The sequence below is a fragment of the Ursus americanus genome, chromosome 5 (genome assembly GCF_024610735.1).
Source record: "Ursus americanus isolate L20-20 chromosome 5, mUrsAme1.1.p, whole genome shotgun sequence".
Classification (NCBI taxonomy): Eukaryota; Metazoa; Chordata; class Mammalia; order Carnivora; family Ursidae; genus Ursus; species Ursus americanus.
Window position 1 is genome coordinate 41,733,246 of NC_142131.1, and position 24,502 is coordinate 41,757,747.

The window sequence follows — 24,502 nt, forward strand, 5'->3', positions numbered from 1 at the left end:
GGCAAGTGCCAACTGACACTAAAAATGCTCTGAGACATAAATATAACATGGGACACACTCACTTAGTCTATTCAGCAAACATTTATTGATTGGTTGCGGGAGAGCCCTGTAGCCTGGAGCTGGTTTAGTGGGAGAAATACAGATGAATATGTTTTTTAAACATATTCTAATAAATGTGTAAGTACAGAGTAAGAGCTCAGAAGAAAAGAAATGTTGTAGGCATGTGTAACGAAGGAGCCTCGGTGATTGGGTCAGCGGAGGGAAGGGATGCTGGCGCTGAGATCTCCAGTGGGGCTCCCCAGACTTACTGTGATGACAGTCATCTGGGAATCTTGTTAAAATGCAGATTCCTATTCTGAGTCTGGGGTCTGAGGCAGGGTCTGAGGTTCTGCATGTCTAGTCAGCTCCCACCTGCTGCTAATGCTGCTGGTGCATGGATCATGTTTTGAGTACCAAGGACTCTGAAGGGTGGGATACAGCAAAACACTGGGTGTTGAAATGAGTTTCACAGGGAGGGACCAGCATGTACATAGTGTGAACACTGGTTCTTCTCACCGCCTACTGAGTAATTTTTCCCTCCCTTCCATGATCAGTTCTCAGGATGTGTGTCCCCCTGCCGGCACATTTCCAGGTTACTCTTTGTGTTCACTTGAAACTACCTTTTCTAAATACTGGGGCTTTTATTTAAAAGGACATACTGAAGATATTTTTCCATTGCTTCTTAGAAGCAGAAAGAAAAAAGGGCAGAAATATGAATGTCACCTTTGATAAAACTGAAGACGAACTCCCAAAAGATAATCTATGGGGAGAGCTGGTAATACGGTACAGATCAAATATCTGCAGGAAGACTCCCAGTAGACCCGTCACGGTTGGCAGGAAAGCATTTTCTTGCATAGATGGCACCCTGAGAGGCAAAGCCAATTATCTCAGCTTTAGAATCATAGGAATGGCAGCTGTTTGTGGTGGTGAAGGGAAACCAGATCCCTGGGCCCTATTTCATCACACGAAGAAACAGGAAAAAGCAGAGTAGAATAAAAATATGTAGAAATGCCATTTTTTTCTTTCTCCTGGAGAGACAGGTGGACTAGAGGCTGAATTATGTCCTGCTCTCTAGCTGCCCATATTTGTTGGCTAGAGAGAGAGATAAAAGTTAGAATAAGTTGCATATACAACCTCATCATAACGAGTTTCTCCCCAAACCCTGGAGAATGCCTGCTAGCCTGGAACTGCTCACCTCGTTCCCAACATGAACCAGTTCTAGAGTCCAGGAAGGATGCATGTAATTGAAAACGAACACACAAAGGCAAACAGCACAGGTTTTATATAAAGATAATATAAGACAAAAGGAGGGGATCCTCACAAGAACAAGTGACCAGCAAGATGTTGAAAGTTATGACCAAATACATGACTATGAGCTAAGGCAACTTAATGAAACCATTGAAAGCAGAGCAATTGAGAACTTGGGGAAAGTAATAGGGACACGACAGGTGGAGAGGAAACAACTTGCAGAGTTCAGGAAGGAAGCAGAAGAGAAAAATAAAGCCGTCCTTTGAAATGCAAGCATACTGGAATAAACACAGAGGAGAATAGGCACTGTTGACATCAGTGATGGGTAAGCGAACAGGATTAAGAAAAACAAGCAAAAATCAACTGGAAATGAGCAAACTTAGAATGGATTAAAGAGAATGTGAAAGATATTAAAGGCGAAAGAAATGGAACATATACATTATTGGTATCCTTTAAGAAGGAACCTGGAGATAATAATAAAGTACTTTAGGAAATAAGAGATGACTTGAATCTCCAAATGAAAAGGCTGCACTATGATCCAGAAAAATTGGTACTGACACATTTCCAAGTATTTCCAAATGCTGGCCCTCAAAGAAAAAATCTTTCATTTAGGCAACAAAAAGCAAACTATTAAAAGGGAAGATCAGGCTGGCATTTTAACAAAGCAGACTACACAGTGGAACCAAAAGCAAGAGAAGGGAATCATCACATGAAATATGAGTACCAGAGTGCGTTACTTACCTGGACTCTTGGGTTGTTGCGAAGGTAACCCAGACCCAGTGTCTGCTCCTGTCACCTGCGCCTGCTAAGCTGTAGCTGCCATGCTGAGCGCATCTCCATCCACGTTGGTCAGGCTGGTGTGCAGATGGGCATTGCCTGCTGGGAGTTCTCTTACCTGGACTATGGCATCCAGGTCAGCATTCAGATGCCAAGTGACAAGACCAATGGGGGAGGAGATGACTTTGGCATCTCCTTCAGTGAGACATGTTCTAGCAAGCTGGTCCCCAAGGGCACTGTTTGTAAATCTGGAACCCACTGTCACTGATGAATTTCACATCGGCATCTGCCACTAGCTCTTTTACTCCGAGGGGCTCACCCCAGACAAGGAAGATGCTGCCAATAACTGTGCCCGAGGGTGCTACACTGTTGGCAAGGAGATCATTGACTCTGTCTTGGACTGAATTTGGAAACTGGCTGACCAGTGCACAGATCTTCAGGGCTTCTTGGTTTTCCACCGCTTTGGAGGGGAAACTGGTTCCGAGTTCACCTCCCTGCTGATGGAACATCTCTTGGCCAATTATGGCAAGAAGTCCAAGTTGGAGTTCTCCATTTACCCAGCCCCTCAAGTTTCCACAGCTGGAGTTGAGCCCTACACCTCCATCCTCAGTACCCACACCACCTGGGAGTACTGTGATTGTGCCTTCACGGTAGGCAATGAGGTCAGCTATGAAGTCTGCCATAGAAACCTCTATATTGAATGCTCAGCCTACTCTAACCTTCACTGCCCTGTTAGCCAGATTGCCTTCCATCACTGTTTCCCTCAGATGGATGGAGCCCTGAATGTTGATCTGACAGAATTTCTGACCAACCTGGTGCCCTATCCCCACATCCACTTCCCTCTGGCCACATAGGCCCCTGTCGTCTCTGCTGAGAAAGCCTACCATCAACAGCACAGGTGACCAATGTGTGCTTTGAGCCAGCCAACCAGATGGGAAAATGTGATCCCTACCATGGCAGATACATGGCTTACTGCCTGTTGTACTGTGGGGCGTGGTTCCCGAAGATGTCAGTGCTGCCATTGCCACCATCAAGACCAAACACAGCATCGTTAGTGGATTGAAGCTCCACTGGCTTCAAAGTTGGCATTAATTACCAGCCTCCCATGTGGTGACTGGTGGAGACCTGCCCAAAGTAGGGTTGTGCACATGCCGAGCAGCTCCACAGCTGTTGGTGAGGCCTGGTCTTCCCTGGATCACAAATTTGACCTGATGTATGTCATGTGTGTTTTTGTTCACTGGTATGTGGGTGAGAGCATGGAAGAAGGAGAGTTGTTTGAGGCCCATGAGGACATGGCTGCCCTTGAGAAGGATTATGAGGAAATTGGTATGGATTCTGTTGAAGGAGACAGTGAAGAAGAGGAGAGAAATACCAATTGCCATTCCATTCAGCCCTGCGGCATGTCCTACTCACAGCTTTAGCTTCAACATTAGCTGACAGGCATTCAAGCTTTCTGGTTGGATTGTCTTCACTTATAACTGTGATCATGTCTTCCTTTTCCATGAATACCTGTAAGATTTTCCCATCATGTTTCAAAGTAAAGACTTTAAGAAAGAAAAAAAAAATGAGAACCCAAATTTGACCAAACATATGACCATAAAAATAAATGTTAATTGTCCCACTCACCTATTAAGAGACTCACATTTACAAAGAGAGTGGAATCCAGTTATGTGTGATATAGGACATGTGTGTAAAACATTGAAGCCCATACAGGCTGAAGGTGTAGAGAGCCGGCAGACATTGCTGTAACCTGAATCCTGTCCCCCTCCCAATTCATATGTTGAAGCCCTAACCCCTAATTGCAGATAGGATTTTTAAAGAGTGATTAAGGTTAAATGAGATCAAAAGAGTGGGGCCCTGATCTAATAGAGCTGGTGTCCATACAAGAAGAGAAAGAGACACTAGAACATTGTCTTTGCCATGTGAAACAGAGAAGGTGGCAGTCTCCAAGACAGCAAGAGAGATTTTACCAGAATGTAACACCTTTGTCTTGGATTTTCTAGCCTCCAGACTGTGAGAAAATAAATTTTTGTGGTTAGAGTCACCTAGTCTGTGGTATTTCTTAGGGCGGTCCAAACCAACGAACATAGATTAAAAAAGCAAATGACAGTATAGTGAGGAAGAGGGAGAGAGAAAGCAGCAGTCATAACTATATGGTTGTATTCAGAATAAAAAACATTAAATTAGGTAAAAAGGGACCTTGATAATAGTAAAAGATGGAACTCATGATGTAATTTAATGTGATTAAAAAATTGCCGTGGAAACCACAGTGCCAAACTTAAAGGAAACAGGAATAGATAGAAATGCTTTAATAATAGAAAACTTTAATTCCTACCTCTTAACTACTGACAGAGAAAGTTAAAAAAAAAAAAAAGGCAAGTAAGAATATGGACTCTTTGAATGATGTAATGAGTAAGATAGCTTTTATAGATACACATTAAGCCATATTCTCAGAAACACTATACTGTCCTTTGACGTAACATTGGAACAGTCATGAAAACTATATATCAAGCTGTAAAGAAAATTGCAATCAATTCTCCCAAGTAGAAATAGACAATAATCTCTGACAATGCAATGAAATAAAAAATTAATAATCAAAATAGAAGAAAAAGCCACCTTAACTTTTGGAAACCAAAGAACACTCTTTAAATTCTTAAAACTGTAATTGTAGAATATTTGGAAAACAACAAAAATTAAAACAACATATTGGAGATAGATTTTTGGTAAAGCAGTGCTTAGAGGAAAATTCATAGCATTAAATACTTATAATTAAGAATTACATTAAGTGATTTTTTTTTGAAGATTTTATTTATTTATTTATTTGACACAGAGACAGCCAGTGAGAGAGAGACAAGCAGGGGGAGTGGGAGAGGAAGAAGCAGGCTCCCAGCAGAGGAGCCTGATGTGGGGCTCAATCCCAGCATGCCGGGATCACGCCCTGAGCCGAAGGCAGACGCTTAACGACTGCGCCACCCAGGCGCCCCACATGAGTGATTTTTAAACATCCAATACCAGAATTTATAAAACAATGTGCATTAGAGAAAATATACTAAAACATTAATAAAGAGAAAAGCAAAAGTTAATGAATTATAAGACTTTTTTTTAAAAAAGATTTTATTTATTTATTTGACAGAGAGAGAGAGACAGCCAGAGAGAGAGGGAACACAAGCAGGGGGAGTGGGAGAGGAAGAAGCAGGCTTCCCAGTGGAGCAGGGAGCCCGATGCAGGGCTCGATCCCAGGACTCTGGGATCACACCCTGAGCCAAAGGCAGACGCTTAACAACTGAGCCACCCAGGCGCCCCATGAATTATAAGAATTTTTTTTTTCTAATGATTTTTTATTATATTATGTTAGTCACCATACAGTACATCCCCGGTTTTCGATGCAAGGCTCGATGATTCATTAGTTGTGTATAACACCCAGTGCACCATGCAATATGTGCCCTCCTTACTACCCATCACCAGCCTATCCCATTCCCCAACCCCCCTCCCCTCTGTAGCCCTCAGTTTGTTTCTCATAGTCCATAGTCTCTCATGTTTCATTCCCCCTTCTGATTACCCCCCCTTTCTTTATCCCTTTCTTCCCCTACTGATCATTCTAGTTCTTATGTTCCATAGATGAGAGAAATCATATGATAGTTGTCTTTCTCTGCTTGACTTATTTCACTTAGCATTATCTCCTCCAGTGCCGTCCATGTTGTAGCAAATGTTGAGAACTCGTTCTTTCTGATAGCTGAGTAATATTCCATTGTATATATGGACCACATGGTCTTAATCCGGTCATCTGTTGAAGGGCATCTCGGCTCCTTCCACAATTTAGCTACTGTGGACATTGCTGCTATGAACATTGGGGTGCATATGGCCCTTCTCTTCACTACGTCTGTATCTTTGGGGTAAACACCCAGTAGTGCAATGGCTAGGTCATAGGGTAGCTCAATTTTTAACTTTTTAAGGGACCTCCACACTGTGTTCCAGAGTGGCTGTACCAACTTGCATTCCCACCAACAATGTAGGAGGGATCCTCTTTCTCCACATCCTCTCCAACAATTGTTGCTTCTTGCCTTGTCTATTTTTGCCATTCTAACTGGCGTAAGGTGGTATCTCAGTGTGGTTTTGATTTGAATTTCCTTGATGGCTAATGATTTTGAACATTTTTTCATGTGTCTGTTAGCCATTTGTATGTCTTCATTGGAAAAGTGTCTGTTCATATCTTCTGCCCATTTTTTGATTTGTTTATTTGTTTCTCGTGTATTGAGTTTGAGAAGTTCTTTGTAGATCTTGGATACCAGTCTTTTATCTGTAGTGTCATTTGCAAATATCTTCTCCCATTCCATGGGCTGCCTCTTAGTTTTTCTGACTGTTTCCTTGGATGTGCAGAAACTTTTAATCTTGATGAAGTCCCATAAATTCATTTTATCTTTTGTTTCTCTTGCCTTTGGGGATGTATCATGAAAAAGGTCGCTTTGGCCGATGTCGTAGAGGTTGCTGCCTATGTTCTCCTCTAGAATTTTGATGGATTCCTGTCTCACATCGAGGTCTTTCATCCATTTGGAGTTTATTTTTGTGTATGGTGTGAGATAGTGGTCAAGTTTCATTCTTTTGCATGTAGCTGTCCAATTTTCCCAGCACCATTTATTGAAGAGACTGTCTTTTTTCCACCAGATGTTTTTTCCTGCTTTATCAAATATTAGTTGCCCAAAGAGCTGAGGGTCCATTTCTGGGCTCTCTATTCTGTTCCATTGGTCTATGTGTCTGTTTTTGTGCCAGTACCATGCTGTCTTTGTGATCACAGCTTTGTAGTACAGCTCGAAATCCAGCATTGTGATGCCCCCAGCTTTGTTTTTCCTTTTCAACAGTTCCTTGGAGATTCGGGGTCTTTTCTGGTTCCATACAAATTTAAGGACTATTTGTTCCAGTTCTTTGAAAAATATCATCAGTATTTTGATCGGGATAGCATTGAAAGTGTAGATTGCTCTGGGTAGCATGGACATTTTAACTATGTTAATTCTTCCGATCCATGAGCATGGAATATCTTTCCATCTTTTTATGTCTTCCTCAATGTCTTTTAAGAGTGATTTATAGTTTCTAGAATAAAGGTCCTTTACGTCTCTGGTTAAGTTAATTCCAAGGTAACGTATGGTTTTTGGTGCTATTGTAAATGGGATGGATTCCCTAATTTCTCTTTCTTCGTTCTCGTTATTTGTGTACAGAAATGCAACTGATTTCTGAGCACTGATTTTGTATCCCGCCATGTTACTGAATTGCTCTATAACTTCTAATAGTTTGGGAGTGGCTTCTTTTGGTTTTTCCATATAGAGTATCATGTCATCTGCGAAGAGAGACATTTTGACTTCTTCTTTGCCGATTTGAATACCTTTGATCCCTTTTTGTTGTCTGATTGCTGTTGCAAGGACTTCTAGTACTATGTTGAATAATAGTGGCGAGAGTGGGCATCCTTATCGTGTTCCTGATCTTAAGGGAAAGGCTTCCAGCTTTTCCCCATTGAGAATAATATTTGCAGTAGGCTTTTCATAGATGGCTTTTATGAGATTGAGAAATGTACCTTCTATTCCTACACTCTGAAGGGTTTTAATCAGGAAAGGATGCTGTATTTTGTCAAATGCTTTTTCGGCATCGATTGAGAGGATCATATGGTTCCTGAGTCTTTTCTTGTTGATATGATGTATCACGCTGATTGATTTGCGAATATTGAACCACGCTTGCATCCCAGGTATGAATCCCACTTGATCGTGGTGGATAATCCTTTTAATGAACTGTTGGATTCTATTAGCAAGTATCTTGTTGAGGATTTTGGCGTCCATATTCATTAGGGAAATCGGTCTGTAATTCTCCTTTTTGAGGGGGTCTTTGCCTGGCTTGGGGATCAAGGTAATATTGGCCTCATAGAATGAGTTTGGTAGCTTTCCTTCTGTTTCTATTTTTTGAAATAGCTTTAGGAGAATAGGTATTATTTCTTCTTTGAATGTTTGGTAGAATTCCCCAGGAAAACCGTCCGGGCCTGGAGTTTTGTTATTTGGAAGGTGGTTTATCACTGACTCAATTTCTTCATAATTAATTGGCCTGTTTAAGAAATCAATTTCTTCCTGTTTCAATCTTGGTAGTTTATAGGTTTCCAGGAAGTCCTCCATCTCTTCCAGATTGCTTAGTTTATTGGCATATAGCTGTTGATAAAAATTTCTAATAATCCTTCCAATTTCAATGGTGTTCGTCATGACCTCTCCTTTTTCATTCATAATTTTAATAATCTGGGTCCTTTCTCTTTTCTTTTGGATAAGTCTTGCCAGTGGTCTGTCAATTTTATTGATTCTCTCCAAGAACCAGTTTCTAGTCCTGTTGATCTTCTCTACTGTACTTCTGGTTTCTGCTTGATTGATTTCTGCTCTAATCTTGGTCAACTGCTTCCTCATGCGTGGATTAGGCCTGTCCCTCTGTTGCTGTTCCAGCTTCTTGAGGTGAGAATATAAAAACTGCATTTTAGATGTTTCTATTCTTTTGAGTGAGGCTTGGATGGCTATGTATTTCCCCCTTAGGACTGCCTTTGCAGTATCCCATAGGTTTTGGACTGTTGTATTTTCATTCTCATTGGTCTCCATAAATTGTTTAAATTGATTTTTGATTTCCTGGTTTATCGAGTCATTCCTGAGCAGGATGGTTCTTAGTCTCCAAGTGTTTGAGTTTCTTCCAAATTTTTCCTTGTGGTTGAGTTCCAATTTCAGAGCGTTGTGGTCTGAGAATATGCAGGGGATAATTTCAATCTTTTGGTATCGGCTGAGACCTGTTTTGTGTCCCAGAACATGGTCTATTCTTGAGAATGTTCCATGGGCATTAGAATAGAATGAGTATTCTTTGGTTCTGGGGTGTAGTGTTCTATATATATCTAAGAGGTCCAACTCATCGAGTATGGCATTCAAAGCCTTTGATTCTTTGCTTAGTTTTTGCCAGGGTGTTCTGTCTATTTCTGATAGTGGAGTGTTGAGGTCCCCTACTATTAATGTATTTTTATTTATATGTCTCTTTATTCTGGTTAAGAGTTGGCTTGTGTATCTTGCTGCTCCCCTGTTGGGGGCATATATATTTATAATTGTCATATCCACTTGTTGAATACTTCCTTTAAGAATAATATAGTGCCCTTCTGCATCTCTAACTATAGTCTGTAGTTTAAAATCCAGTTTATCTGATATGAGAATTGCTACCCCAGCTTTCTTTTGAGGTCCATTTGCGTGAAAGATGGTACTCCATCCCCTCACTCTCAGTCTGAATGCATCTTTGGGTTCGAAATGAGTCTCTTGTAGACAGCAAATGGATGGGTCATTTCTTTTTATCCTATCTGCAACCCTGTGGCGTTTTAAGGAAGAATTTAAACCATTAATATTAAGACTGAGTACTGAGAGATATGCTTTTAATGATGCCATGTTGCCAGTAAAGTCTTTGTTTGTATTGGCTGTGACTTTCTGTTCTGTATCACTCTTGGGGCCTTTTTACTTTTATAGAACCCCCCGTAATACCTCCTGTAGGGCTGGTTTCGTGGTTACGAAATTGGTTAGTGACTGTCGATTCTGAAATGTCTTTATTTCTCCATCAATTCTGAATGACAGCCTTGCTGGCTAAAGGATCCTTGGCTGCATGTTTTTCTCTGAAAGAGCTTTAAAAATGCTCCCCCAACCCTTTCTCTCATTCCAGGTCTGTGTAGACAGGTCTGACGTAATTCTGATGCCTTTGCCTTGGTACATGAGAAATTTCTTTGCCCTGGCCGCTTTCAATACTGTATCCTTGGATCTAATATTTGCGAATTGCACTATGACGTGACGTGGCGTAGGTTTGTCGTGGTTGAGCTTGGGAGGGGTCCTCTCTGCCTCTTGGACACGAATGTTTGTTTCCCTTGCTAGATTAGGGAAGTTTTCAGCTACAATTTGTTCAAATATCTCTTCTAGACCTCTGTTTTTCTCCACCCCCTCGGGGATGCCGATGATTCTAACATTGGATCGTTTCGTTGAGTCAGTAATCTTCCGTAGCCAACATTCGTGGGCATGGATTTTTTTTTTTTTTAAAGACTTTATTCATTTATTCGACAGAGATAGAGACAGCCAGTGAGAGAGGGAACACAAGCAGGGGGAGTGGGAGAGGAAGAAGCAGGCTCATAGCGGAGGAGCCTGATGTGGGGCTCGATCCCATAACGCCGGGATCACGCCCTGAGCCGAAGGCAGACGCTTAACCGCTGTGCCACCCAGGTGCCCCAAGGGCATGGATTTTTTTTAAGACCATCTTCTATTTTCATTTTTTCCTCTATTAACCCATCCTCCAATTCACTAACCCTTTCCTCTGCTTCGGTGACCCTGGCTGTCAGAGCCTCTAGTTTTGCCTGCATTTGGCTCATAGAATTTTTAATTTCTGTCAAATTCGCTCTCATTTCCGCCCTTAGGGATTCTATATTCTCAGTAACATTTTCCTTAATACTTTTTTCAAGTCTACTCATCATCTTGACCATTGTTACTCTGAATTCCATTTCTGATAATTTGGTTACATCCATATCCGTTACTTCTGTGGCAGAGGCCACAGACTCACTGTCTTTTCTTTGCTGGGGGGGGGGGCTTCTCCTTCTTGTCATTCTGATGAGGAGAGGTTGCGGGGTTGTCCAGAGCCCAAATTATTGACTGGGTCCCAGGCCATGCCCCTTGTTTTATAGGGATCTTAGAGATGTGGGCTTCTTCTTTAAAGATTTTATTTATTTACTTATCTGAGAGAGGGAGACAGACAGTCAGCAAGAACGGAACAGAAGCAGGGGAGTGAGAGAGGAAGAAGCAGGCTCCCAGCGGAAAAGCCCGATGAGGGACTCCTTTCCGGAACGCTGGGATCACGCCCTAAGCCGGAGACAGGCGCTCAATGACTGCGCCACGCAGGCGCCTCGGGTTGTGGGCTTCTTGATTTTTCAGTCTGCCTTCTGTGTTCTGGGGGAGGGGCCTGCCGCGCCAATACTCAGGCAGCCCTGTTTGGTTAGAGTCTCCGTGTCCCCTGCGAGGGGGGATGGGGATGGGCACTCTCTGAGCCGGTATTTCCAGGCTTTTGTTCTCTGGCAGCTTTCCCTGGCAGTTGGCTATGCCTCTTCTGAGAGTCAGAACAGCAGAGGCTGCATTGTCACAGAGCAGAGGGATTGCGGCCCGTTCTCCACTGATGTTCTGGCCACTTTAACTCTGTTACTGTTGGTGCTGCTCAACCCTGCAGCGTCCCGGGATGTGCGCACCAACCCGGCGACCCTGCCCTCACTTCCAGGGCCGGCGCGTCTCTGTCCTTTGTGTTTCTAATGCCGCCAGCCACCGGCCGCCCCACGCGCTCCCGGGTCTCCCGGTCTCAGTCTATGCCCGGTGAGCACACCTCGATTCTGGAGTTTCGTGAGAAGCCTGGTGGCACGCACACCCGGTTCAGGGTCTCAGTCTGCTGTTTCACGGGTGCCGACCGCGAGTCCGCCCCCTCCCCCGTGCAGGTGGCCCACCCGCCGCCAGCCGCCCCGCGCGCGCTCCGGGAGCTCCCGGTCTCAGTCTGGATCCCGTGAGCACACCGGGATTCCGGTGTTCCGGGAGATGCCTGGTGGCGCGCGTTCACGGCTCACCAGTCTCAGTCCGCTCTCTCGCCGGTCTCAGTCCGCTCTCTCGCGGGTGCCCTCCGTGAGTCCTCCCGCTACCCCCGTGCAGGTGGCTGCCGCTTCCCTGCACCCAAACGCGGCGGCTCCCTCCCCCTTCCGTTTATCTTCCGATATCTGTGCACGGTTTACAGCTCCCCTCTTGGTACCTCAATACTCAGCGCTGGAGATGTTCATTTGTAGAGATCCAGATGCATCATCCTGCGTCTCAGGCTGATTCCGTGGTTATTTAGGCTGGTCTGTTACCTATCCAGCTCAACTCAGGGGACCGGCTGAAAAAGGGGTCCCCTACTCCTCCGCCATCTTAACTCCTCCCTATAAGAATTTTTAAAATGGCAAAATTAAATCTACAAGCTGCATCTGAATAAAATATTAGAATTGTTGGCTATACTTATTTTTTGGAATTTAAAAAATTTTAATTTTAGTATGGTTAACACACATTGTTACAGTTTCTAGTGTACAATATACTGAATCAACGATTCCATATATTACTCAGTGCTCATCAGGATGAGGGTACTAATCCACATCATCTGTTTTACCCATCCCCCCATCCACTCGCCCTCTGGTAACCATCAGTTTGTTCTCTGAAGTTAGGAGTCTGTTTTTTGGTCTCTTTTTGTCCCCCTTTGTTCATTCTATTTCTTAAATTCTACATATGAGTGACATCACATGGTATTAGTCTTTCTCTGACTTATTTTGCTTAGCACTATACTCACTAGCTCTATCCACGGCATTGAAAATGGCAAGATTTCATTCTTTTTTATGGCTGAGTAATATTCTGGTGTGTGTGTGTGTGTACCACATCTTCTTTATCCATTCATCAGTCGATGAACATTTATTTGGGTTGCTTCCATAATTTGGCTACTGTAAATAATGCTGCAGTAAACAGAAGGGTGTGTATATCGTTTTGAATTAGTGTTTTTATATTCTCTGGCTTGTAGTAAAATATACTTAACATAAATTTGCCATTTTAATTGGCATGTAATTTAGTGTAGCATTAATTATATTCACAGTATTACACAACCATCATCATTATTTATTTTCAAAATGTTTTCATCACCCTGAATGGAAACTCTGCCCATTAAGCAATAGCTCCCCATTCTCCCTCCCCACAGCTCATGGTAAATGCTAATGTCGTTTTGTCTCCATGAATTTGGCTATTCTAGGTATTTCATTTAAATGAAATCCTACAATATCTGTCCTTTTATGTCTGCCTCATTTCATGTAGTATGATGTGCTCAAGGTTCATCCACCTGGTAACGTCGGTCAGACCTTCATGCTTTTCAATATCTGAGCAATATTCCTTGCATGTACAAATCACGTTTGTTTATGCGTTCATTTGTTGGTGGACACTTGGACTGCTTCCACCTTTTGGCTACTGTGAATAATGTTGCAACATTCTTTTATTTTTGCAAGGGGAAAGCAGAAATGGATGAAATAAGAAAACAAGAATCAAGAAATAATTTCAAAGTTAAAGGAGCTGATAGGAGACTTATTTTGTCACCCATATCCAAATAAATTTTTAAAAAACTTGGATTAAAATATTTAATTTCTAGAAAAGGTAAAGTTCTAAGGTTGGCCCCAGACGGGTCTGAAAACTTAAAGAGATGAATTATACTAAAAGAAAAAAAAAGTTAGGGGGAGGCTGCCTCTCCCAACTACAAGGTGCAAGTGTTTTCTCAGGGAAGCTCTTCTGACTCCATTGCTTTTCAAACTTTTCTAGATAAAGAAAAGCCATTGGTTTCTTTTTATGAAGTAAAGGTGATATGGGTGCCAAAATCTGCCATGAAACAACAATAAAAAGAAAGAAAACTATAGACTGATGTCTCTTGTGACTATCAACGCCAAGGTCCTCAGTAAAATGTTAGCAAACAAGATCTAGAGTGACAATAAAAGAAAAATAAAACATGGCCATGGAAGGCCAGGTTAGCTTAGTATTTGGGAAACTTACAGATAGAATTCACTACAATAATGTACTAAAACAGCAAAAGCAAAACCATGCGCTCACACCCGTGGCTGCTGTATATGTTAGAAAAGTTAAATCCATTATTGATTATAGAAAAACACCACATAAAATAGAACAAATTTTCTGTGGCCTTAATATAACATATTTATCTTTCCTCAAAAATCAGCTCACACTTAACGGGCAAATAATAGGGACATTCACATTAAATCAGAATGAAGATGTCACTATCATCACATTATTGACCATTAATATTGAGGTACTTCTCAGCATTTTAGATTTTAAAAAAATGAAATCTACAAACTGGAGAGGAGGAGCTAAGATAACCATATTTGCAAATAATGCAACTGTACCTAGAAAACAAAATTCACTGAAAGATCACTGGCAGCAGCAATCAGCAGAGAATGGAGTAGTGTGGCTTGATTAAAAAAACCAAATCGATAGTCCTTATCCATACAAACAACAACAATTGGTGTCAGGATATAATGCAGAAAAGGACCATGTGCCTAGAGAAGCTGATGGTGGAAAAAATAAAAGGGCAAGAACAGCCAGGGAAAATTCTGAATTCAAATAGTAATGAAAATGCTCTGATGAGCATGTATTATAAAGCTAAAATGATTAAAGCACCCTGGTACTGGGGCACAGATAGTTATGTCCATGGAACACAAGAGAAGGTTCACTGCTTTTTGCGGATCACAAAAAAATTTGAAAACTACTCTTCTGCATGTCTTATATAAATGTTCATAAAAATGTGCGTATATACTTGTGTGTGCATAGAAGAGCTTTGGAAATATATTCAAGAAACTGTAAGAGTTGTTGAGTGGCTGGAAGATAGAGGTAGGAGGGGTGTTATATTTCACCGTATTTTCTTGTCTAACTTTTGAATTTTCTACCATTTATGGTATTATCTCTTCACAGATGTTACTCTTTTTTCCCCAAACCAAAGTAGGATACGAATAAGGTAAAAAAATTATGGAGGATGTGTCTGGAATGATGTGCTTGGATCATTCCAGGAAGGGCTCTGAGCTGCCGAACTCCCAAACCCAAACACCTTAAGAGAGACTTCAGAGATTCATACCAGCACAGACACATTGACATTAGAGTTTCATCGTTTTCCAAGTTTCTCCCCCTCTGGCCTTCCATCCTTCCATTTAGTCTCCAGTTGGAGGCCAGAGGGTGCCTTGTTTGTGGAGGCTTAACCGTTACTTCCCTGAACGCCCCTTAGCTGAAGCTGGTGTTCCTTTCCTGATAAAACCCAGTTATGGTCCAATAAACGTGATGAGTGTTTTGCAGACACTGCTTGAGGCAAAGTCCCCCGTGTTCCTCTTGATAGATTCCTGCCCTAATCCCCTTCTGTATGGAAATTCTGAAGCTGCCCACATCCCCGTCTGCTGGCCAGTCTCCAAGACAAAAGGAAGTCATCTTCTGAGAAATCACTACAATTTATTGGTCAGCAGGAGGAATGCTACAAGTGTATTTAACTTTGGTTTGAGATGGTAACTCAAACATGGGTGTGTGTATCTTGCCCTTTACGAGTTCCCATCCGCAAGGCCTTTGATACGTAGTAGCTAAACTCTCCATGCTAAGCAGGATAAATTCCAGTCTCGAAGTTCCTTTCTCATCCTGTCCCTTTGGGGAAAAGGCCATGTAAGCTAGGAGTGGCCGCTGAGTCTTGAGTCAAACATTTGCTGAGAACCTATCACAAACACAGGTCTGTACTCAGTCACTCTGCACACACTCGTACTGGGAAGGACGAAGGGCTCCAGGATGAGGACTCGCCCGATAAATGCCCTGCCACCAGTTCCTGAAGCAAGAGATCCTCTCTAAGGGAAGCAGGAATAAGACCTGACTTTTGACTTGGGGAACACCCAAAAAGTCCAAGCTCTCGTGTGCTCAGTTTGTGACTTTGTTTTTCTCTTTTAACAGAAAGCAATTCCAGGCCGTTACATTTGTTATAACGAACTGTGAAAGAACCTCATTTCAAAATCTTAAACCTAAAATGGGTTAAACGCCAGTTAGAAACCAGAAACTTCATCACATGAGAAAAATCACACCTGGATTTTCCCTTTCTGTTGTGTTGATATTTCACTTTAGGTCCTGATAGCCAAAGGTGCCATGGTAAGCAATCTGACATGTTTAATTTCTTGTGTTCTTTATACAGCAGGAAAGATGCTCTTCCTGAAAAATCATTTTGCTTACGTCTCTGTTCTTGCTCAGATCTACATAGCTGCCCACGCCATCGATTTCCCACAGCAGGTTATTCTAAGCCCTCACTCTCATGTCTGTGTCCTCTCCCCCTCGGAACCTTCCTCTTTATCAGCAGGATTCCTGTTTCTCTTCATCGCCACCTAGCTGTGTGGCTACGAGCCAGTCACTGGGCTCTCGCGGTCTCCTTGTCACGGGGTGTATGAGAGGCAGGGTGGAGGTGTCCCTGTGGCATTTGAAAATAAAGCCGCAGAAAAACTTGCCATTGAGAGTAACCTGCACAGGGCGGATTTCCCCATAACTGAGGAAGGAAAGCTAGTGGTGAGCAAGCCGATTCAGGGCTAACATTGTTGCCATATGATCCAAGGAGAAACATGTAGCTTTCAAAATAGAAACAGATTTTTTCCCCCCAAAGGTACTCCTGCATCCATCGTTCTTTTCCTCTTCATACTGAGTTGATTCCAAAATTTCAAATAGCACTAGAGGAAGGCATAAGATTTTTGTGGCTTTCCAAGGGCTGCTTTTTTTTTTTTCTTTTGAGTGACTTAAGGATATCTAAGTTACTTTCCAGCTTGGAAAATCATATGACCTGTGAACATGTGCCTTTCCTCAGCTCAAGAAGCCATTTAAAGCAGACTTATCTGCTTCATGCAGGCTCTGCTCACTCCCCTCTACAGCCATCGCCTCCATCTGAAATATTCGTCTTTGACATTTCTCACAAACCATGAGCCTCCTGGCTTCCCCGCCTGAGATGAACGATTCCATCTGGACTGGACCACTTCATGCAGCCTGGGAGCCTCCTTATCTGTAAGGTATGGGGGCAAACTGTAGATGAAAGTAGCCACGGTGGTAGGAACAGTCGTATTAGTAAAAAGAAAACTAAGACTTGTGTGGTAACAGCAGCTCACATTTGTTGCGCTCCTTTTCTGTGCTAAGCATTCTGTGTTCGTTATCGTACTGATTCTTCACAACAACCTGTGAGGTGGGTATTAGGATTCACCCAGTTTTTTCAGAAGGGGAAACTAAGGCAGAGGGAGGGTTATGAAAGTTGGTGAAGATGGCAGCTAGTGGAGAAAGGCTTCCAGCAGAGGCCATTTGACTTCCTGACCCACACTTTTACCGCTGTTCGTGTTGTTTTAAACCTGTGTCTGTCCCATCTTTTTCATGAGACTCCTGGAAGGCAGGTCGTGTCTCCCTTCATACCCTGTCACAGCGTTGTAACAATAACTAAGCAAGGAACTTCTTGCTGCCATTACCTCTTAGGGGAAAAGAATTTTCAAGCAAGCTGTTAACTGGGCCAGTTACAGAATTCAGATGAATTTTCCCCAATAGCAGAGTACATGCCCCGGGCCATCGGGGTGATGTGGAAGGTTTTGAAGGTTTTGTTCAAGTTGTTTCTCTTTGGCATTTCATGGCCATACTTCTGAGTGTTTGAATTGGCTAATAGGGAATCCAAATATGAAAGTTACGGACAGCTCACTTAGAGTTATGTTAAGAGCTAATAAAGATTTTAGAGTCATTTCCAACATGATAAGATCAGTGTCCTGGACTGAGTTATTTTGGTACATTAATTTCAGCTTGTTTTAATGGCCTTTGGCCTCCTGTTTAATGTCAATTGAGGCAACAGATTAATTCCCCATAAACAGTGGCTTGTCATGTCTTGTTGCTTAATTCTGGGTTTTATGAAGGACTGGGAGAGCTATTTATCAATTAAAGCAAATGACTATGTTGTGTCCTCTAAAGCCATTGGGGTCAATGACTTGCTTTAGCATCTGCAAAACTTTTTATGCAGTCGAGCGAGCAACAAAGGTATCTTGATGATGAGAGTGGTGATGATTGTGGAGTGTTAATTTTAGATTTCTTAAGAAATCATAGTCTTGAGTGTACTCCAGTTATTAAGTGATACTTGATGTCAGAGGGAAATAAATAGAAAGGAACATTTTAATAGTGTAAAATTTCTCTGAGATATTAAAGATCAAAGAAGGCCACAGTTGGATACTGCTTTCTTTAAATCAAGATGCAACATGGCACTTGGTTTCTTACTACCTATCTGGGTCAAGAAGAAGCTGTGACTCCTATCGATTCTTCACCTCTCATCTCATTCAGAAAAATTTGACAATTTCTGGTTTTACTTTTCTTTCAATCTTCTGTCAATTTTGGAAAATGACTTTCTACCTATCATTTTAGAATAAGGCAGCCAAGGGGAGGAAAGGACAAGATAAGCATAGGAGTTTGTGTGGTTCCTTCCTCGCTCTGGCCATGGGCACCGGCTCTCCACTTGTTGGTTTTCTGTTGTCCTGACTTTGTGTTACACAGGTCTGGTGGATAGTGAGTAAGTACCTGAGTGCCGGAATCATGCTCTCTGTGTTCGAATCCATTGTGTGCCATTGGCCGAGCTTACCTATGAAATGGGGACAGCAGTACCTCCCGTAGAAGGCTGACATGAGCATTGATGCAAAACACCCAGACAGTGTCTAACTCCTCCGACATGGCCCCTGGTGTCCATGATGATCATTTTCTTTCCCTTTGAAGTTCTGGTTTCTTGGCCTACGATCTCTGCCTTTTTTACTATATTCTACATAATGTAGCCAGATGAATCTTCAAACAGTGCTGCTTTGATGTTGTTGTTGTTATTATTAGCTGATTAAGAAACAAAAATTCTCTGGCTTCCCATGGCTATGAAATCAAATTTAAATTTCTCATGGTGGCATTCACGGTCTTCTATAATCTCACCAGAACCCCTGGCTTTGACTGACGTTCTGTCTTTGCACTGCTTAGGATGCTTTGAGTTGTACCCACTAGGCTGGTGAGCACCCTGGTGATTCTGATAAATGTGGCCTCAAGCACGTCTTGGGCAGTGTGGCTTCAGTGTTAGCCCGCATGCTCGGTCTGCTCTATTGCTTTGCCCGTTTAATGTATACATCTTATTTCTCTAAATGTTATTTGCCTCAAGGGCAGAAACTAGGTCTTTGTATCTTTGCAGAAAAGAGTTAACGTAGCAGGCCTCAGACTGCTAGCCTTGGAAAGGCCTAGTGGCAAGGCTGGCTCTCGGCTGGTATCTAGGAACCCGGTTCTCTGAGTGCTCTCAGTCAACAGTTAACTGTTGGGTGCGGTGTGTTGTGTCTAGAGTTTTGTGCACAAATCTAGTCTATGCTTGAACACCTGCTTCCCCCTGGGAGTCTGGAATTTTTTAATGTGCTAGGCAGAAAGTACCTATATGACCAGTCCTCAGTAAAAAACCTCAGGCACTGAGTCTCTAAGGAGCTTCCCTAGGCTGAATCATTGCACACATGTTGCTGCATTTTTGTTGTTGGGGGCTGTGTTCTGTCTGTGACCTCTCATGGGAAGGAGAGAGCATAAGACAGTCTGTATATGGACTCCTCCAGGCTCACCCTGTCTTTCCTTCTTGTGATCTGGCTTTGTATCCTTACTATAGTGCTGTATAAAATCTCAGCTGTAAGAACAATCAACTGAGTTCTGTGAATTTTTGTAGTGAATGTCCAAATGTTGGGGTGGTCTTGGGTCCCTCGACACAGTGTCCTTTCCAAAACAGTTCTTAGGGTAGGTGCTCCATAAATTTTGTGATTGTCATGAGTCTCTTAATATTGCAGATGCTTAAACAATTCAAACTCTTTTCTTTGTACCATTTCCTGTTCATTTCAGCACCTGTAGGTTGTATCTGTATATGAAGAGGCCAACATTTGTAATGTATGATAGATTCATGGCGTTCTTGCACTATCTACCAAGAATGGTTGTGGTTTTGCTTACTCATTTTCTTTTTCTTTTTTAATTTTTTATTACATTATGTTGGTCACCATACAGTGCATCCTTAGTTTTTGATGTAATGTTCCATGATTCATTATTTGCATATAACACCCAGTGCTTATTTCAGCACATGCCCTCCTTAATACCCATCACCGGCCTATCCCAATCCCCCACCTCTCTCACCTCTGAAACCCTCGTTTTCTTTTCTTTCCCCACATTTCAAGCATGGTTTAATAGTGCCAAACCAGTTCTTTTGGGCTTTTGTGATGCAGAATCAGGGGGAGAGATGGAGGGATAGAAGGAGTGAGCTTTGGGGACCAGGTCTGGAAGAGGTGTTTGGTGGGGGGAATTTGAAGAAGCGAGGTGCAGGAAAGAACTCGTGTGAAGTCAAGTCACCATCTGAACAGAAGGGGGCTTTATGAATTGTTGCCATATAGTAACCTTCCTGGTAACACTGTTTGAGAAAGGGAGAAAGTTGTTTCTGAGTTGGGTAACACTCTTAGAGAAAGGGAGAAAGAGTTGCTTCTGAGTTGTTTGTCTCTGACAGTGACCCATGCCTAAGACCAAATTATGGTTCACAATTGAGGTTTTCAGTTTTTCATAGATTTTGCTTGAGGATAGTAACCATTGCATTTGTAGTTCTGAATTCCATGTGTAAATTTTCATTAAGTTCTTCTTCTTTTTTTTTTTTTTTTAGTAAGTTCTTGATGATACTAGTGATTGCTTCATTCCCAACCATTTATCGAGTACTTTCGACGTGCCAGGCACCGAGTGTGGGGAACAGAGATGAACAAAAAGAAGTCCTTGCCCATACCGCAGAGGGGATGCTGGCTTGCACACATGCATTTCCAATCCCATGTGTGGAAAACTGGTGGGAGAATATGGGAGCCCAAGGGAGAGCATCTCTCAAGCTTAGCCAAGCATCATTCCCATCTAGGTCCCATGATGCCCAAGGAAGAGTAAACGTGGTCCTTACCTAGTTTAAGTAACAACTAGAAGAGTTTAGAGTAAAGGTACATGGCATGTGTGGTGAGGAAGGAGGCTTCTAAGAGAAGGAAGGGCATGTGGGTGTGTTTCTGGAGCCTTGGCAAAGTGTCCTTGCAGCAGAATTCTCTAAGGTCTAAGGTTTAGACCTCAGCTTTTCAGGTCCAGAAACTTGATTTGGTTTCATTTGAGTTTCCTGAGAGGGTGTCTGCTGCTTAGGGGAGGAGTCCTATTAGTCACCTAATGGGACTGATGGGTCAAAGAGATTGACATGTTTCTGATGACAAAGACAACTGTCCCAGAAGCCACAGTCTCATCAGCTTGATATCACGTTCTATTCCAACTGATAGACCTATGGCAAACCAGTCAACCATCGGGTTTGCTGAGCACAGAATCAGGGCTAAAGGAGTCTATTAAATGACTCACATGTTTCATGCTGGGGTAAAGTGGAACATGCACATCTGTCTTCTGAATAGCCATGGCCAAAAGATGTTAAACTCAAAATCTGGTGATCAAGACTCCTTTGCGCCTGGGGAGAGCTTGAGTGAGCACGATCTACTTTTGCCTCTCTGGCCTCACTTTCCTATGATGATGTGAATGATAAGCGCTCTTTTTGTGTTAAGTCATTTTTTTTTAAGGAGATGTGTTCTTCCTTGTAGTATAAGACAAGTTCTGTTTATCTGTCAGCCATTGATTCTCTTTAAGGTGACAACATATGTCCATTCTGATTATTAATTTTAAAATAGTTGAAATTAGCCTTGGAGGGTGTTCTGATGTCCATTTTGGGGGGTGTGACAGAGGAGGGGCATCCCATAGTATCCATCACGCACCTGCAGGCGGAGGAGCCCAGACTCAGGGACCACCTTACACGTAATGCTCTTGAATGTCACTGGTTTACTTATGTTGTGCTGGGGAAGTACGTACAATTTATTTTTCTCACTGTCTAAATATCAATTTCAGCTGCTGGTCTTTACCTTTCTTTAGCAGCTGCCTACTTGATCTCCATAGAATTAATCAGCATTAATAATTTTTGCAAATATACTGGCACTTATTAACTAGGAAGTGGCATCCCTTAGAAAAACATGCTATGCATTGGTTAAAATCATCACTTCACAGTCTGCCTATGACTTTTTATTTTATATTTATCAATACTTACTTCACCCACTAAGTGACTTGCCCAAGATCACACACCTAGTTGGTAATGGAGTTGCCACAGCTTTGCAATTCGTATTATTTTGTATGTCTATTATTGCATATTTTATTTGTATTATGTGCCAGTATCTCTGAAAGAGAACATATGTTTATTCAGTGCAGACGTTTGTGTCTTTTTTTTTTTTTTTGGTACTTCGAGTGCCTAGCATGCAGCCTAGGGATGAAAAAAAAGATTTGTCGGATAAACGATTACATGATACCAATAAAAAGGACAAAAACCTTAGGTTTCTTCTTGGTCCTCATGAGATGTTTCTCCCACTTCATCACATAGAAAGAATAAAGAGCATATTCATTATTCACTCAGCACCTGTTACGCTCGAGGCAATCTCCTAGGTGCCGTACTGCGCAATGACAGTTAAGGACAAAGCGCTGTCGCAAAGATACAGAGACCATAAGGGAAAACACAGAAGTGACTAATGCACTGTAAAAGTCAAGTGCCCTAAAGGAGACACAAATGCATGACGATTGCACATCAGAGAAGGGAACTATCACACCTTGTGGGAGATTGAGAGAAGGCTTCTTGGGGGATGTGATTTGACCTGAATCTAGGAGCAACATCTGAATTTCAAAGATAAAAATAAGCTCATAGATTCGGAGGGGAGGGTGGGCCAAGAGCACAGTAGAAAAGGGGAAGGTGAATGAGTTTTGAAGTGCTACAGAAAGTCTCCCTGAGGTGGTTTGTGAGGCGCAGGGCAAGTCTGTGGAGGGGAATGGGGCAAGAATGGAAAATCAGGGAAGTTCCTCGGCAGTGATGGCTTGTCCAGGCTCAGGGCCTTGCACTTGGTTCGTTCACCTGTATGCTCTTTATGTAGGAGAGTGACCCTGTAGGTTATTAGGTAGCAGAAGGTAGGCTGGTTTTCAGGGGCGGGGGAATGAGGCAGGAAGGTAAGTTCGAGGGGATTGCAATAGTTGAGGAACAGGTAAGGAGCAGTGAACCACGAGGTGGCAGCAGAGATGAAAAGGAAGGGGCAGTATGGTAGCCTGAGGGTAGGGCGTGGGAAATGCAGGCTCAAGGAGCCATTAACCACATGCATTTCCTACTTATCACAACTTGCTAAAATTGTCTGTATAAACACTGATCTCATCTGACTGTGAGATCCTAGAGGACAGGGCCCATGTAATGTTCATGTACCGAAATGGACGGCTGGTGTGTGGTAAATGCTTGTTGGATAAATGAATGGAAGTTGGGAGACTTGGAATGGTAATAGCAGCTGAATGTTGGTGGCAATAACATGTTTTTTTGGGGACCTGCTGGAATTTGGGGGTGTGGTCCGTTTTTCTGATGCGCTTTCTGGAAACAGATGACAGAACTAGAGAACACCTACAAGCTGATACATAAATGGGGGCGAGATAAAAAGAGGAGGGGTGGTATACCTGAGTTTAGAGAAAATCCGGTAACTTCTTCCAAGACGCCAGGAGAGCCTGAAGAGAAAGCGCAGCATGCCACCCTTCAGGGGAGCCAGGAATGTGGAACAAAGCTTGGACAGAAGGGGAGGATGTGTCGGATGCGTGGGCGGTGTTAGCCAGTGAAAGCCGGAGGGAAGGAGGAGGAGCCTAATGAGAGGCGGGAAAGCGAGGAGTTGAGCGAGCGTCCAGGGTCTGCAGTCAGACTGCCTGAGTTCAAAGGCTGGCTGTCCTCCTGATTCATTGTGTGGTTTCAGTGACTTCACTTTCCCTTGACTCAATTTCCTCTTCTGCACAGGGAGGATAATAATAATAGCTGCACAAAGACATGTGCTGCCCTCAGAACAGAGCCCGGCAGGTGCTAAGCACTGCATAAGCATTGATTACTTTTCTTAACCAAAACCCACTCTGACTACTGCGATTGTGTGGCCGTTTAATCCTTCCTAACTAAGGAGGTGATGTTGTCCTCAGGCCACAAATGAGGAAACCCGTGCAGAGAGGTTGCATAGTCTGCTCAGATTCACACAGCCACTTAGCGGAGGAGCTTACTTACCACAGAGACACTCTTCCCCAGTCCACCGGGCGCCACCTCGCGCGCGCGCTCTCTGCTCCAGCGCACTGCCTGAGCTCCGTCCATGAGGTGAGACCACTTGGGACGAAGTTAGATTCGCGCACCGGGGACTGGGGAGCTGTGGCAGACGTTGGAGCAGGGGCATCAAGAGAGCAAAGTATATGCTGCCAAGATTCACCGGGCAGGGCAGTCTCCTAAAAGAGAGTGGGGGAAAGACCGGGGTGCCGAGGATTCAGACCGGAGATAGCTCAGGGACTGGCGAGGTGTGGCGAACCCAGAGTTGGAGCTGTGCCGCGCGAGCTAATTTGTGCCTGACGCGTGACGCGGAACTGTCCATGTGGGATGGAAGCTCACGGAAGGGGCGCGGACGACCGAGTGGAGCTTGGCGTGCCACCGTGCAAGTATCGAGTGCGGGACCCTCGGAAAACAGTGATGGTGTGAACGGTACTGAGGAAGTTGGGAGGGGAGCCGCTTCAGTAGCTGCTCCCTTCGAGAAAAGTGTGTTTAGAGGAACCAGTCCAGAGAATAGCACCTGATCATCAAAGTGGGGCGCGTTGTTATATTTAGGGGCAGTTGTTTCTGCTGGAACACCCTGGGTAGCCTTTACCTCACTTCCAGTCCAGCCCTGCCTCCTCCCTTTATTAAGGAAGAAAGCTGAGGAATGGTTCCTTTCTTCCCT

The 24,502-nt window shown here is 43.2% G+C and overlaps 1 protein-coding gene and 1 pseudogene across 1 annotated transcript in view; both read left to right on the top strand.

Moving 5' to 3' along the window:
• Positions 1–2,152: 2,152 nt before the first annotated feature.
• On the top strand, positions 2,153–3,485 carry LOC123790509 (tubulin alpha-1B chain-like; annotated as a pseudogene).
• A 13,094-nt stretch (positions 3,486–16,579) lies between these two features.
• The window catches only part of PDE4D (phosphodiesterase 4D), a 1,386,129-nt gene continuing 1,378,206 nt past the window's right edge, over positions 16,580–24,502 (top strand). The window contains exon 1 of the mRNA XM_087861883.1: positions 16,580–16,699. The gene's annotated coding sequence lies outside the window, so the exon portion shown is untranslated. The remainder of the gene's footprint in view (positions 16,700–24,502) is intronic.